The 15,052-nt window shown below is 44.4% G+C and overlaps 1 protein-coding gene across 1 annotated transcript in view; it reads left to right on the forward strand.

Moving 5' to 3' along the window:
* Positions 1–15,052, forward strand: part of LOC118884677 (optic atrophy 3 protein) — a 43,551-nt gene that overhangs the window by 16,819 nt on the left and 11,680 nt on the right. The gene's annotated exons all lie outside the window — the stretch shown is intronic.

Here is a 15,052-nt window from a genome sequence, read left to right on the forward strand (position 1 = left end):
CCTCAGTAGCTCCGGGTTCACAGCCCACTCACTAAGCAACACCAGAAGAAGGAGAGGGCCTCGTTCCTGAAATTCCGGGAGAAATCCCAGGGCTGAATGCCAGCATCTAAACATGAGGGTAGGATCGGTTTACCTGAACAACATGAGGGAACATTGAGGGGAGGGCCTTCCTCAAAGGAGAGTCAGGGGAAGTTTCCAGAAAAGAGAAGTGGCTGCTGGGCAGATACCCACTTCACCAGGGCTTTAGAGGGAGAGAGAGGAGGGGTCTCTGTGTTCCTGAAGAGAGGAGAGGGGGCCTGGGAGCCACCGGGATGTCCTTGGCCTAGATCTTTCCCATCTCCCTGGATTACCAAGGTCACAGCTGAGCAGAGCCCCTTTCTGTACCTCAGTGGAAGGTGTGACCTCACTCTCATCAACTCCAGCTGGGGCCACTGGGGTTTACTCTTGACCTCTGTGCATTGGCCACCAGCCCCAGGCGAGAGGGTCAGACGTGTTTTCAACATGGCGCCCGCCCCCTTGGCTGTTCCTGGAGTCCCCCTGGTTCACCCTCTGCGGCTTCCTGTCAGGTTGGGGAGGAGTTCTGGATGTCCTCAGCTTATCCCCACTCTCAGAGGGACTGGTGCATGGCATCCTAGTCTCTCCTAGGTCAGCTGCCTGCACCCTGGCCCCCCCCGGACACACCCACCCATGGGTGCCTAGGTCTCCTTCCTGCTGGCTCTGTCAGTTGCCTCTCAACCATCTGCTTCCGGCCTCTGGGCCTGCCCTGACTTGCTCCCCTCCAGGCCGCTCCTCCCTCTTCCCTCTGTTCTTGTGGCTTCTGGCTTCTTTCCGCCTGATTACCATCTTAGTGGGGCTTGAGGGAAGAGCAGAGTATTTCGTCTAAACAGGTTTGACCACAAATCCTGGGTCCAGGATTATTTGTTGAATTTTTTTTTTTTATAAATTTATTTATTTATTTATATTTATTTTTGGCTGTGTTGGGTCTTCGTTTCTGTGCAAGGGCTTTCTCTAGTTGCGACGAGTGGGGGCCACTCTTCATCACGGTGCACGGGCCTCTCACTGTCGTGGCCTCTCCCGTTGCTGAGCACAGGCTCCAGACGCGCAGGCTCAGTAGTCGTGGCTCATGGGCTCAGTTGCTCCGCGGCATGTGGGATCTTCCCAGACCAGGGCTCGAACCCGTGTCTCCTGCACTGGCAGGCAGATTCTCAACCACTTGCGCCACCAGGGAAGCCCCATTTGTTGAATTTTTGGAAAAGATTTTAATTATCTGTTTCATTTTTGGTTTTGTTTTTAAGTTCACATGGTTTAAGGTTCACAAGAGTATGTAGGAGAAATTCTCCTTCTACTTCTGTTGCCCAGGCACCCTGTTCTCCTCCACAGAGGCAACCACTGTTATCTTGAGTATTTCCAGAAAAACAAAAAACAACTATGCATTTCCAAGCAGATGCTGATATGCCACGCCCCCCCCCCTTTTTTTTTTCCACGAATATAGCAAACAGTATACACTGTGCTGGTCCTCACTGCTTTTCACTGACCATGTTATATGTTATCCTGGAGAGGATTATCTATCAGCACATAAAAACTTCCCACTCTCTATTTAAGCTGCGGACAGAATTATTGTAATTTATGAGACCGTAGATAGTCCTGTAGGGTCTTTCCTGGCTTTTTTATTGTTGTCATAAACGGTGCTGCAGGACTAATGTGCCAGGCAAGCCTTTCACACCTGCGTGACTGAAATCTGTCATCCATCCCCAAAAGCAGAATTGCTGACTCAAGGGTGTGCAAAAGATTTCCACTGGCAGCCACGAATGTTCGCGAGGGTCCATTTCTTCCCAGTCTTGCACCTGGAGGCTATTTCTTTTTATCTTTTTACTTTTAGCTCAGTGTAGATTTACAGAAAAGTTGTAAAAATGGTACAGAGTTCCTGCAGACCTTTCCGTCAGCTTCCTTCCACGATAGCATCTTATATAAACACAATACAGGGAGCAAACCCAGGGAAATGAACATGAGTGCAGTGCTGGTAACGTAACCCACGCACGTCATTCTCATTTCACCAGTTCTTCCACCCAAGTCCTTATTCTGTCCCAGGATCTCATCCAGTATCCTGAATTAGTTGTCATGTCTCTGTAGTCTCCTTTAATCTGTGATAGTTTCTCGGTCTGTCTTTGTCTTTCATGACCTTGACCCTTTTGAAGAATACTGGTTAGTTAATTCTGTAGGCTATCCTTTGATCTGAGTTTGTCTGATGCTTTCTCATGATTGGAAAGAAGTTCCACATTTTGGCAAACATACCGCAGAACCAATGTTGTGTGCTTCTCCATGCACCACATCAGGGGGTTCATGATGTCAGCCTGTCTGATTCTGGTCATATTGACCTTGGTCACGTGGTCAAGGTGGTGTCTGCTAGGTTTTTCCAGTATAAAGTTAGTATCTTTCCCTTTGCAGTTAATCTAATTTGAAATGTATACAAATACCAATCATTAGGTTGTACACCTGAAACTAATGTATACTGTATGTTAATTATACCTCAATAAAACATAAAATGAACTAAATCTCTTGGGGAAGACATTGAGACTATACAGATAGGCTGTTTTCTCCTCAAACTTCTGCCCACTAATTTTAGCATCATCTGTGGATCTTATCTGCAACAGTTATTATTGTGGTATTTGTCCAGTGTTGATTTTCTCTTTCCCTCTTTCCTTCTCCATTAATTTAATTTAATTTTATTTATTTATTTTTTAAATTTATTTTTTTTTTTTTTTTTTGGCTGCGTTGGGTCTTTGTTGCGGTGCGCTGGCTTCTCATTGCGGTGGCCTTCTCTTGTTAGGAGCACAGGCTCTAGGCACGTGGGCTCAGTAGTTGTGGCTTGCGGGCTCTAGAGCGCAGGCTCAGTAGTTGTGACATACGGGCTTAGTTGCTCCGCGGCATGTGGGATCTTCCCGGACCAGGGCTCAAACCCGTGTCCCCTGCACTGGCAGGCGGATTCTTAACCACTGAGCCACCGAGGAAGTCCCCCCCTTCTCCATTTATTAATTGGAAATCTACTGTAGGAAGAGCTCTCCCTTCTTCTTGGGGGCTGTTTTTACCAGTCATTCTGCAGTGAGGGAAAGGGAGTTCACGGAGGATGTGGAGATTGGATCCAGGCCTGGCCTGTCCTCCAATCCTGTGGTCTTGGCATTCGCAGGAGGAAAGAGGACCCGCTGGGTATTGCTGGCGGTGACCTCATCTCCCAGGCCTGGAGGAGCACACCCCACTGTATCTTCTGTCAGCTCCCCTGTACCACACCGGGTGAAAGCTTTTCAATTTTGAGATTCAGCAGCCCCAGCCCAGGGCTAATTATACAACGGACAATGAACGCCCTGTATGGAAACCTTCTTGATGGATGTCACACACCCTATGGGTAAGGGTTATTATTAAACCCTTTTTATAAAGGAGGAAACTGAGGCTTGTACAGGGAGCGTCGCTGGGCCTCCAGCCTTGGAACCCCTGAATCCCAGCACTAACTCTTTTTTTAAAAATAAATAAATAAATATATAAATTTATAAATCAATTTATTTATAAATCAATTTATTTATTTATTTATTTATTTATTTTATTTTTGGCTGCGTTGGGTCTTTGTTGCTGCGCGTGGGCCTTCTCTAGTTGCGGTGAGCAGGGGCTACTCTTTGTTGCAGTGCACGGGCTTCTTCCATTGCGGTGGCTTCTCTTGTTGCGGAGCATGGGCTCTAGGCCCACGGGCTTCAGTAGTTGTGGCACGCAGGCTCAGTAGTTGTGGCTTGTGGGCTCTAGAGTGCAGGCTCAGTAGTTGTGGTGCACAGGCTTAGTTGCTCCGTGCATGTGGGATCTTCCCGTACCAGGGCTCGAACCCGTGTCCCCTGCATTGGCAGGCGGATTCTTAACGGCTGCGCCACCAGGGAAGCCCACCAACACTAACTCTTAAAACATCAGGTTATCTTGCATGAGGGAGCCAGAGGGAGTATGTCCACCTTCATCTCAGGCCAGCAGAGGGAGTTGGAGACCCCGTGGCCCTTGAGAGCGCCCTGTCCCTGGAGAGAAGATTTCTCCCCTGTGCTGGGCACCAAGCTAAGAACCAGACAGCTACGCAGTTCACCTGTTATATTCAGGGCCCATTTCCACATCAGCCATAGAGAGCTTTCATCATTTCTGAGAGCCACTGCATCATCAGGGTTCACCTACAGGAAAGATAAAACCCTCCAGCTCTTTTAGAAGAAAGGATGTTTCTCAACATTTTATGATAAAACATTTCCAACATACAGCAACATTAAAAGAGGTTTACATTTGAACACCCACATATCCACCACAAAGATTCTCCCAGTAACACTTACTGTACTTTCTTTACCACATTTTGATCCATTAGTCCCATCCCTCTATCCATCCATCAGTCTATCTTATTTTTGACGCATTTCAAAATAAATTAGGCAGAAAGCAATTTAATACAAAGAATGAGGCTTGCACAGTCATCAGAAGGGCTATAGGAAATGCCCTTGGCTAGGCTTCCAGGAACAACACTACACAGCTGACCCACCAGAGGAGCTGCTGCCTCTGAGGCTGCCTACTTGATTTTTCTGTTGAAAAAACGCATCAATTTAATGCCATCCAGGCGCCAAGAAGCCATGACACCATGAAGTTGGTGATAGGACACTGGAAGTTCACCTTGGGAAACCCTGATGTCCCTAGCCTACCTTCGCCAGCAGAGCCCGTGCAAAGCTGCAGCCGGGGGGCCTGTCTCACTCCGTCTCCTTGCAGATCCTGGGTGATGTGTCTCATTGGCCAACTCTAACTCACATCCTGGGCCCACTGGGCTGGGCAGTCGGGGAAGTACCCTTTAGAGCTCTGCAGCCTCTCGTATAGGAAAGCCCAGTCACAGGGGACTGTTACATGCCCAAACTGGGAATCATCTGCTTCTGGCAGTTGAGTTGTTTCCCACTTATTACCACTCTCAACCTCACTGCCAAGAACATCCTTGAATGCCCAGCTTTCCCCTCTTGGATCTGTTGCCTCTCTGGTGTTTAGGATGACCAGGGGACAGGCCTGCAGCTCAGAATTGCGAGGAAGGAGAAGGTACAGAGAGGAGCTTCTGCACCATCTTTGGGGTGAACTCAGCAACTGGGGCCTTCCGCTCAGTGTGTTCACTTGCTAACAGAAAGAAATCTCCCCTGCCACAAGGAGGGTTCTGGGTAAGGGGTTCCGAACTGCCTGCTTCATCTTCCCTGGCCATTGGGCCATCATCCTTTCTCCCCAGTTAGAGCTGAGGCTTCTCGAATTAGGTCTGTTTTGCAGACACGGAGCCCAAGGCCCAGAAATAGGAAATGTCTTACTCAAGATCACACCGCAGGAACCTGTGGCCCATAACTTAGATTCTTGGAACGAAGAGGCCACTGGGTGACTCCAGGCCGTGTCCTCAAGTGAAGGTTCAGGAAGGAAGAGGAGGGAGTCAGGGGTACGGGACGATGCCTTCCCAGAGTCTAGACATTCCTCCTGTTGCATTTCCTGCAGTTGTCCTATTCTGCCTTGCATTTGTCCTCGGGGATGACCAGGAGCTCCTTCGTCTCAACTGAGCAGTTCCGATGGAAGGAGTAGTAGCGCCCACAGCAGCTCCACGTGCTGTCCTTGAGGTCCGGGGCCATGCTGTCTCCACTTGGGTCACCTGCACATCGCCTGGGACCAGAAACAGCTCAGCCTGGGCAGAGCTGGGTGGCGGGGCTCCCTGCCTGGGGTGCTTTGGCCCCCTCCCCTCCTCACTCTAGTTCAGCTCTTGTCCCCCTTCTGGGGACTGCCGCTCACCTCCCGTGGTGTTTGTCCCTTCAACCGGCTAACGCCTGCTCCTCTTCCTTCCTGCCTGGCTTTGTCTATCCGGCTCTGTTTATTCTCTTCTGTTTGTTTCAGGTTTTTGTTTTTTGTTTTTATTTTAAATTAATTAATTAATTTATTTATTTTTGGCTGTGTTGGGTCTTCGTTTCTGTGCGAGGGCTTTCTCTAGTTGCGGCAAGTGGGGGCCACTCTTCATCGCGGTGCGCGGGCCTCTCACTGTCGCGGCCTCTCTTGTTGTGGAGCACAGGCTCCAGACGCGCAGGCTCAGTAATTGTGGCTCACGGGCCCAGTTGCTCCGCGGCATGTGGGATCTTCCCAGACCAGGGCTCGAACCCATGTTCCCTGCATTGGCAGGCGGATTCTCAACCACTGCACCACCAGGGAAGCCCTTGTTTCAGTTTCTAATGGCTTTATTGAGGTAGACTTGATACACAATAAACTGCACATATTTAAAGTATACAATTTGATAAGTTTTGATAGACATGTACACCCGTGAAACCATCACCACAATCTAGAGAGTGAACATTCTCATCTGTGAGATGATAGCTTATTGTGGTTTTGATTTGCATTTCCCTGATGATTAGTGATGTTGAACATCTTTTCATGTACCTGTTAGCCATCTGTATATCTTCTTTGAAAAAATGTCTATTCAGATCCTCTGCCCATTAAATTGAATTGTTGGTTTTTTCTGCTGTTGCGTTATATGAGTACTTTATATATTCAGATATTAACCCTTTATCAGATGTATGATTTGCAAATATTTTCTTTCCCATTCAATATGTTGCCTTTTCATTTTGTTTATGGTTTTCTTTACTGTGCAGAAGCTTTTTAGTTTGAATTGTTTATTTTTGCTTTTGTTGCCTTTGCTTTTGGTGTCAAATCCAAAAAAATCATTACCAAGACTGATGTTAAGGAGCTCATCACCTGTTTTCTTCTAGGAGTTTGATGGTTTCAGGCGTTACATTCAAGTATTTAATCCATTTTGAGTTAATTTTTGTATATGGTGTAAGATAGTGGACCAGTTTCATTCTTTATATGTGGCTGTCTAGTTTTCCCAGTGCCTTTTATTGAAAAGGCTGTCCTTTCCCCATTGTATATTCTTGGCTCCTTTGTCATAAATTAATTGACTATATATGTGTGGGTTTATTTAGGGGCTCTCTATTTTTTTAAATTAAATATTTATTTATTTATTTATTTGGCTGCACTGGGTCTTAGTTGTAGCATGCGGGATCTTTAGTTGAGGCATGTGAACTCTTAGTTGTGGCATGTGGGATCTAGTTCCCTGACCAGGGATCGAACCTGGGCCCCCTGCCCTGGGAGTGTGGAGTCTTAGCCACTGGACCACCAGGGAAGTCCCAGGGGCTCTCTATTTTGTTCTCTTGATCTGTTACCTGTTTTTATGCCAATACCATACTGTTTTGATTACTATAGCTTTGTAATATAGTTTGAAATCAGGGAGTGTGATGCCTCCAGTTTTGTTCCTCTTTCTTAAGATTGCTTTGGCTATTCAGGATATTTTGTGGTTCCATACAAATTTTACAGTCATTTGTTCTATTTCTGTGAAAAATGCCATTGGTATTTTGATAGGAATTGCATTAAATCTGTAGATTGCTTTGGGTGGTATGTACATTTCAATAATATTAATTCTTCCTATTCATGAACACAGAATATCTTTCTATTTATTTGTGTATTCTTCAGTTTCTTTCATCAACGTCTTAATAATTTTCAGTGTACACATATTTCACCCCCTTGGTTAAATTAATTCCTAGGTATTTTATTCTTTTTGATGCAGTTGTAAATGGTATTTTTTTTCTTAACTTCTCTTTCTGCTAGTTTGTTATTAGTGTACAGAAACACAACAGATTTCTGTGTATTGATTTTGTATCTTGCAACTTTACTGAATTCATTTATTAGTTCTAACAGTTTTTTGGTGGAATCTTTAGGGTTTTCTAGATACATCATGTCATCTGCAATAGTGACAGTTTTACTTCTTTTATTCTGGTTTGGCTGGCTTTTATTTCTTTCTCTTGCCTAATTGCTCTGGCTAGGCCTTCCAATACTATGTTGAATTAAAGTGGTGAGAGTGGGCATCCTTGTCTTGTTCCTGATCTCAGAGGAAAAGTTTTCAGCTTTTTATCATTGAGTATGATGTTAGCTGTAGGCTTGTCATATATGTCCTTTATTGTGTTGAGTTACTTTCCCTCTATACCCACTTTGTTGAGAGTTTTTATTATAAGTGGATGCTGAATTTTGTCAGATACTTTCTCTACTTCTATTGAGGTGATCATATATATGATTTTTATCCTTCATTTTGTTAATATATTGTATCACATTGATTGATATGTCATCCTTGCATCCCTGGAATAAACCCCATTTGATCATGGTGTATGATCCTTTTAATGTATTATTGAAATTGGTTTGCTAATATTTTGTTGAGGATTTTTCTATCTATGTTCATCAGGAATATTGGCCTGTAATTTTCTTTTCTTGTGGTGTCCTTGTTTGGTTTTGGTATTAGGGTAATGCTGGCCGCCTAAAATGAGTTTCAAAGTGTTTCCACTTCTATTTTTTGGAAAATTTTGAAAAGGATTGGTATTAATTCTTCTTTGAATGTTTGGTAGAATTAACCAGTGAAGCTGTCTGGTCCCAGACTTTTGTTTTTGGGGAGGTTTTTGATTACTGATTCGATTTTCTTAGTGGTCATTGGTCTGTTCAGATTTTCTATTTCTTCATGATCCAATCTTGGAAGGTTGTGTATTTCTAGGGATTTATTCATTTCTTCTAGGTGGTCCAATTTATTGGCATGTAATTGTTCATATAGTCTCTTATGATCCTTTGTATTTCTGTCGAATCAGTCGTAACTTCTTCATTTCTTTTTTTCTTTAATTTATTTATTTAATTTATTTATTCTTGGCTGCGTTGGGTCTTCGTTGCTGCACACAGGCTTTCTCTAGTTGCGGTGAGCGGGGGGGCTACTCTTCATTGCGGTACACGTGCTTCTCATTGCGGTGGCTTCTCTTGTTGTGGAACATGGGCTCTAGGTGCGCGGCTTCAGTAGTTGTGGCGTGCGGGCTCAGTAGTTGTGACTTGCGGGCTCTAGAGTGTAGGCTCAGTAGTTGTGGCACAAGGGCTTAGTTGCTCTGCAGCATGTTGTATCTTCCTGGACCAGGGATTGAACCTGTGTCGCCTGCACTGGCAGGTGGATTCTTTTTTTTTTTTTAATTTATTTATTTTTGGTTGCATTGGGTCTTCATTGCTGCACGTGGGCTTTCTCTAGTTGTGGTGAGCAGGGGCTACTCTTTGTTGCAGTGCATGGGCTTCTCATTGCGGTGGCTCCTCTTATTGCAGAGCATGGGCTCTAGGTGCACGGTCTTAAGTAGTTGTGGCTTGTGAGCTCTAGAGCGCAGGCTCAGTAGTTGTGGCACACGGGCCTAGTTGCTCCGCGGCATTTGGGATCTTCCTGGACCAGGGCTCGAACCCATGTCCCCTGCATTGTCAGGTGGATTCTTAACTACTGTGCCACCAGGGAAGCCCCTCCTCCTTCATTTCTGATTTTGATCCCTCTCTCTTTTTTTTTGTTGGTGAGTCTAGCTAAAGGTTTATCAATTTTGTTTATATTTTCAAAGAACCAGCTCTTGGTTTCATTGACCTTTTATATTGTCTTTTTAGTTTCTATTTCATTTATTTCTACTCTGATCTTTGTTATTTCCTTCCTTCTACTAACTTTGGGCTTCATTTGTCCTTTTTCTGGAAGTTAGGTTGTTTATTTGAGATTTTTTTTGTTTCTTGATGTAGGTGTTTATCATGATGAACTTCCCTCTTAGAACTGCTTTTGCTGCATCCCATGAGGTTTGGTATGTTGTTATTTCATTTTCATTCATCTCATACTATTTTTAAAAATTTCTCTTCTGATTTCTTCATTGACCCATTGGTTGTACAATACATGGTGTTTAATCTCCACATATTTGTGAATTTTCCAGTTTTCTTATAATTGATTTCTAGGTTCATATCAGTGTGGTCAGAAAAGATGCTTGATATGATTTCAGTCTTCTTAAATTTGTTAAGGCTTGTTTTGTGGCCTAACTTATAATCTATACTGGAGAACATTCCATGTGCACTTGAGAAGAATGTGTATTCTGTGGCTTTTGGGTGGAATATTTGGCTTGGACAAGTCTTCTAAATGTATTTGTGTTTTAAAAATTACATTAATTACTAACGTTGTCAAAGGAGTATGAGTACTTAGTTTAAAGAGTCAAATATATCTATGATTTATGATAAAAAGAAGAAAACTGAACCTTTTCCACCTCAATGCCTGTTCCCCACAGGTAAACAGTTTAAATGTTTTAGCTGTTTTTTGGTATTTACCACCATATTTCTAAAAATTGTTTCCCCATTTTTAAATTTTATTTTTTTGGCCACACTGCACGGCATGCAGGATCTTAGTTCCCTGACCAGGGCTCAAACCCTCGCCCCCTGCAGTGGAAGCGTGGAGTCTTAGCCACTGGACCGCCAGGGAAGTCCCTGTTTCCCTGTCCCATTTTTTATTACCTGTTGACTTCTTATTATGGAAGGTAAGGATTTAGGGCTTTTATTCTCCCCCTCCCATGTTTTAAAAAGCACTCGCCTCTCCATAGCTAACGTATTTAGCAGTTCAGTATTTAACATCTCTGTCACAGCCCTTTCATCATCCCAGGCTACATAAGTAATAGGTAGATAATAGGTAGTGTAGTTATGATGACTCACTGCTCACATTTGAATGATGGCCCATATTAGGAACACGTTCCCTTTACTTTACAAGGAAGCAGCCATTGTGTGCATGAAGGTGTGTTTCCAATGTTGGGGGAGAGGCCCTTGGTCCTGTCTCATGTCCTTAAACGCCCGAGGCGCCTGGCCTCTCTCCCCCCGCAACCCCCGCCGGCCCTGTCCTTGTCTTAGCAGCACAGTTTCCTGAGGAAACAGATACATTCCAGCCAAATGCAGTCTCTCATGTGCAGGAAAACACTTTCACAGTATACACAGACCTCAGAAATATTGCCAGTCCTATTCCAAGGCCACCACGTAAAGCAAACCCCACAGTAAAGTGAACATCACAATAAGGCAGATGACGAGTTTTTGGGTGTGGTGATGAGTAGAGCCAGGTGAGAGGGAGCCATGCCAGGGGTCCATGGCTACCTCCCAGGGGCTTCCACAGATCAGCCCTCTCACTGAGTACCTGTTCTCTGCCCCATCCAGGGCTGGGGACACTGCAGCGACCAATTCAGCTCCAAATCCTACCTTCATGGGGCGCATAGTCCAGTTGGGGAGATAGACTTGTCACCACACAGTGATGGCCCAGAGTGGTCAAAGCTAGGGCGGGGATCAGGGAGGAGAGGATATCTGAGTTGGGATACTCTGTGGTATGGAGGATGGATCAAAGGGAATGAGACTGGAGATACAGAGAGGAGGCTGAAAACTATTCTTTGTAGCCCTAGGGCATAGAGCTCAGACCACTGGGTAGGACATATTTCCAGGAATAAAATTCCACACAGGAGTCAGGAAGAGGATGCTAAATTAACATTTATTAAATTGAGCATTTTCTCTTTTAGTCTTTCATTGCCATTTTCCCAATCCTGCCGGTTGGGTATCCCCAGTTTACTGATGGGGAAAGTGAGGTACAGCTTGCATATCCAGGAAGTGACAGAGCCAAGATTTGAGTCCAGGTCTGTATGACTCCACAGGCCTTGCTGCCGTTTATTAAGGCTGGCCCTGAGCGAAAAGTTTTTGCGTGAACTCATTTAGTCTTTTCAGCAGTACTATCCTGTAGGAGGGAGGGTCCTTATTGTGAAGATGAATGAAGGCTTAGAGAAGAATACTCCCTTGCCCACAGCCAAATGGCCCAACTTGGACTCAGTGTCTCCTCCTCAAGGGCACAGGCAGAAGTGAAGGTAGCAGACCCACGCACCTACAGTCAATTCATCTAAGACAAAGGAGGCAAGAATATACAGTGGAGAACAAAACAGTCTCTTCAACAAGTGGTGCTGGGAAAACTGGACAGCCACATGTAGAACAGTCAGATTAGAACATTTCCTCACACCATATACAAAAATTCAAAATGGTTTAAAGACCTAAATGTAACACCTGAAACCATAAAACTCCTAGAAGAAACACTCTTTGACATAAATCGTAACAACATTTTCTTGGACCAGTCTCCTAAGGCAAAAGAAATAAAAGCAAAAGTAGGACTTCCCTGGTGGCACAGTGGTGAAGAATCCACCTGCCAATGCAGGGGACACGGGTTCAATCCCTGGCCCGGGAGGATCCCACAAGCTGCGGAGCAACTAAGCCCATGTGCCACAACTACTGAGCCTGTGCTCTAGAGCCCATGAGCCACAACTACTGAGCCCGCATGCCACAGCTACTGAAGCCTGCACTCCTAGAGCCCATGCTCTGCAACAAGAGAGGCCACCGCAATGAGAGGCCCACGCACCGCAACGAAGAGTAGCCCCCGCTCGCCACAACTAGAGAAAGCCCACGCACAGCAATGAAGACCCAACGCAGCCATAAATAAATAAATAAATAAATAAAACAAAGAAATTTTTAAAAAATAAAATAAAAGCAAAAGTAAATAAATGGGGTCTAATTAAACTTAAAAGTTTTTGCTCAGCAAAGGAAACCACTGACAAAACCAAAAGACAGGGCTTCCCTGGTGGCACAGTGGTTGAGAATCTGCCTGCCAATGCAGGGGACACGGGTTCGAGCCCTGGTCTGGGAAGATCCCACATGCCGCGGAGCAACTGGGCCCGTGAGCCACAACTACTGAGCCTGAGCGTCTGGAGCCTCTGCTCCGCAACAAGAGAGGCCGCGATAGTGAGAGGCCCGCGCACCGCGATGAAGAGTGGCCCCCACTCGCCGCAACTGGAGAAAGCCCTCACACAGAAACGAAGACCCAACACAGCCAAAAATAAACATAATAAATAAATAATAAATAAAAAAAATTAAAAAAAAAAAAAAAAAAAAAACCAAAAGACAACCTATGGAATGGGAGAAGGTATTTGCAAACAATGCAACCGACAAGGGGTTAATATCCAAAATATATAAATGGCTCATACAACTCTATATTTTTTTTAAAAATCAAAAATCAAAAAATGGGCAGAAGACTTGAATAGACATTTTTCCAAAGAAGACATACAAATGGTTAACAAGCATATGAAAAGATGCCCAACATCACTAATTATTAGAGAAATGCAAATCAAAACCACAATGAAGTATCACCTCACACCTGTCAGAATGGCTACCATTTTTTTATATATAAATTTATTTTATTTATTTATTTTTGGCTGCATTGGTCTTTCATTGCTGTGCACGGGCTTTCTCTAGTTGCAGCGAGCAAGGGCTGCTCTCTGTTGTGGTGCGTGGTCTTCTCATTGCGGTGGCTTCTCTTGTTGCAAAGCACGAGCTCTAGGCAAGTGGGCTTCAGTAGTTGTAGCACACGGGCTCAGTAGTTGTGGCTCGCGGGATCTAGAGTGCAGGCTTCAGTAGTTGTGGCGCACGGGCTTAGTTGCTCCACAGCAGGTGGGATCTTCACAGACCAGGGATCGAACCCGTGTCCCCTGCATTGGCAGGTGGATTCTTAACCACTGCACCACCAGGGAAGTCCCCAGAATGGCTATCATTAAAAAATCTATAAATAGCAAGTATTGGAGATGATGTGGAGAAAAGGGAACCCTTTTACACTGTTGTGGGAATAAAATAGTATGAAAGTTCCTTAAAAAATTAAAAATAGAGCTATAGATGATCCAGCAGTTCTACTCCTAGGCACATATCTGGAAAAAATGAAAACACTAATTTGGAAAGATACATGCACTCCAGTGTTCATAGCAGCACTATTTTACAATAGCCAAGACATGGAAGCAACCCAAGTGCCCATCAACAGACGGTTGTGATTCTTCTGGGAAGAAGAGGGACCTCAGTCCTTGTCTTCTTTGAAGAAGGAATTCAGCAAAGAGACCAAGATTGTGAAACAGATAAAGCATTTAATACAAGCAAAGTACGTGTGGAAGAACACACGGGAGAACTTGGAGTGAGTTGCGTGCCAATAGGAAGGATTTAAGTTGCTTGTATCGGGGCAGTCTTCCGGGTTGCCTCTGGCCAATCATCTCGCCTGTGTCCATATTTGGTCTGACTCAGGGTCCTTCCCGGTGTGCACGCACATCTCTCAGTGAAGGTGGATTCCAGGGTGAAGGTTTCTGGGAGGTTGGCAGGACAAATCCTGAGCTGGTGCCTCCTCCCTCCCTTTTTCCCTCCCCTAGACTGAGGACCTTCCCTGTGCATGTGTCAGGCCGGGAAATCCCCTTTACCACAAGCATGAGAAGAATGTAGTCGCTTTGGCTTTTACCCAGGCAAGGCCCAATACTCCTGATGGTATCTGATCTCAAAGTATCAGCAGGAGACCTCTTGGAGCTGTTCAGCCTGGGGCCTCATCTATCTCCTACCTCAGCTGGATTAAAAAGATGTGAGATATATATGTATGTGTGTGCATGTGTGTATGTATAATGGAATATTACCTGGCCATAAAAAATAATGAAGTAGTGCCATTTGCGGCTCCATGGATGAACCTAGAGAATATTATGCTTACTGAAATAAGTCGGAAAGATAAATACAATATGATAATCACCTATATGTAGAATCTAAAAAATAATACAAATGAATGTATATGCAAAACAGAAACAGACACACAGATATAGAAAACAAACTGTGGTTACCAAAGGGGAGAGGGAAGTGGGAAGGGACAAATTAGGGGTATGGAATTAACAGATACAAACTATATATAAAATAGGTAAGCAACAAGGATGTACTGTATAGCACAGGGAATTATACATATTATCGTGTAATAAACTATAATGGAGTATAATCTATCACTATGCTGTTCACCTGAAACTAACACAAAATTGTAAATCAATATACTTCAATTCAAAAAAAAGTAGAAGTGAAGGTAGCAGTATGCCATGTGGTATGATGTTGTAAGTTTCAGCAGGGTGGCTAAGGGCAGATAAACAGATTAGGTGAGTCCTGCCTTTTCCTTGGCTAAAGCAACCTGTTAAATTCTCTCCCCCTTGGGAAGAGCAGCATTCTCAACTCCTCAGAGATGGAGTAAACATCAAACTTTAGTTAAGATATAAACTTCGAAACAGACAACGTTTTGACAAAATTTGGATGCTTATCGTGACTAAATACGGTTAAT

The sequence above is a fragment of the Balaenoptera musculus genome, chromosome 19 (assembly GCF_009873245.2).
Source record: "Balaenoptera musculus isolate JJ_BM4_2016_0621 chromosome 19, mBalMus1.pri.v3, whole genome shotgun sequence".
NCBI lineage: Eukaryota > Metazoa > Chordata > Mammalia > Artiodactyla > Balaenopteridae > Balaenoptera > Balaenoptera musculus.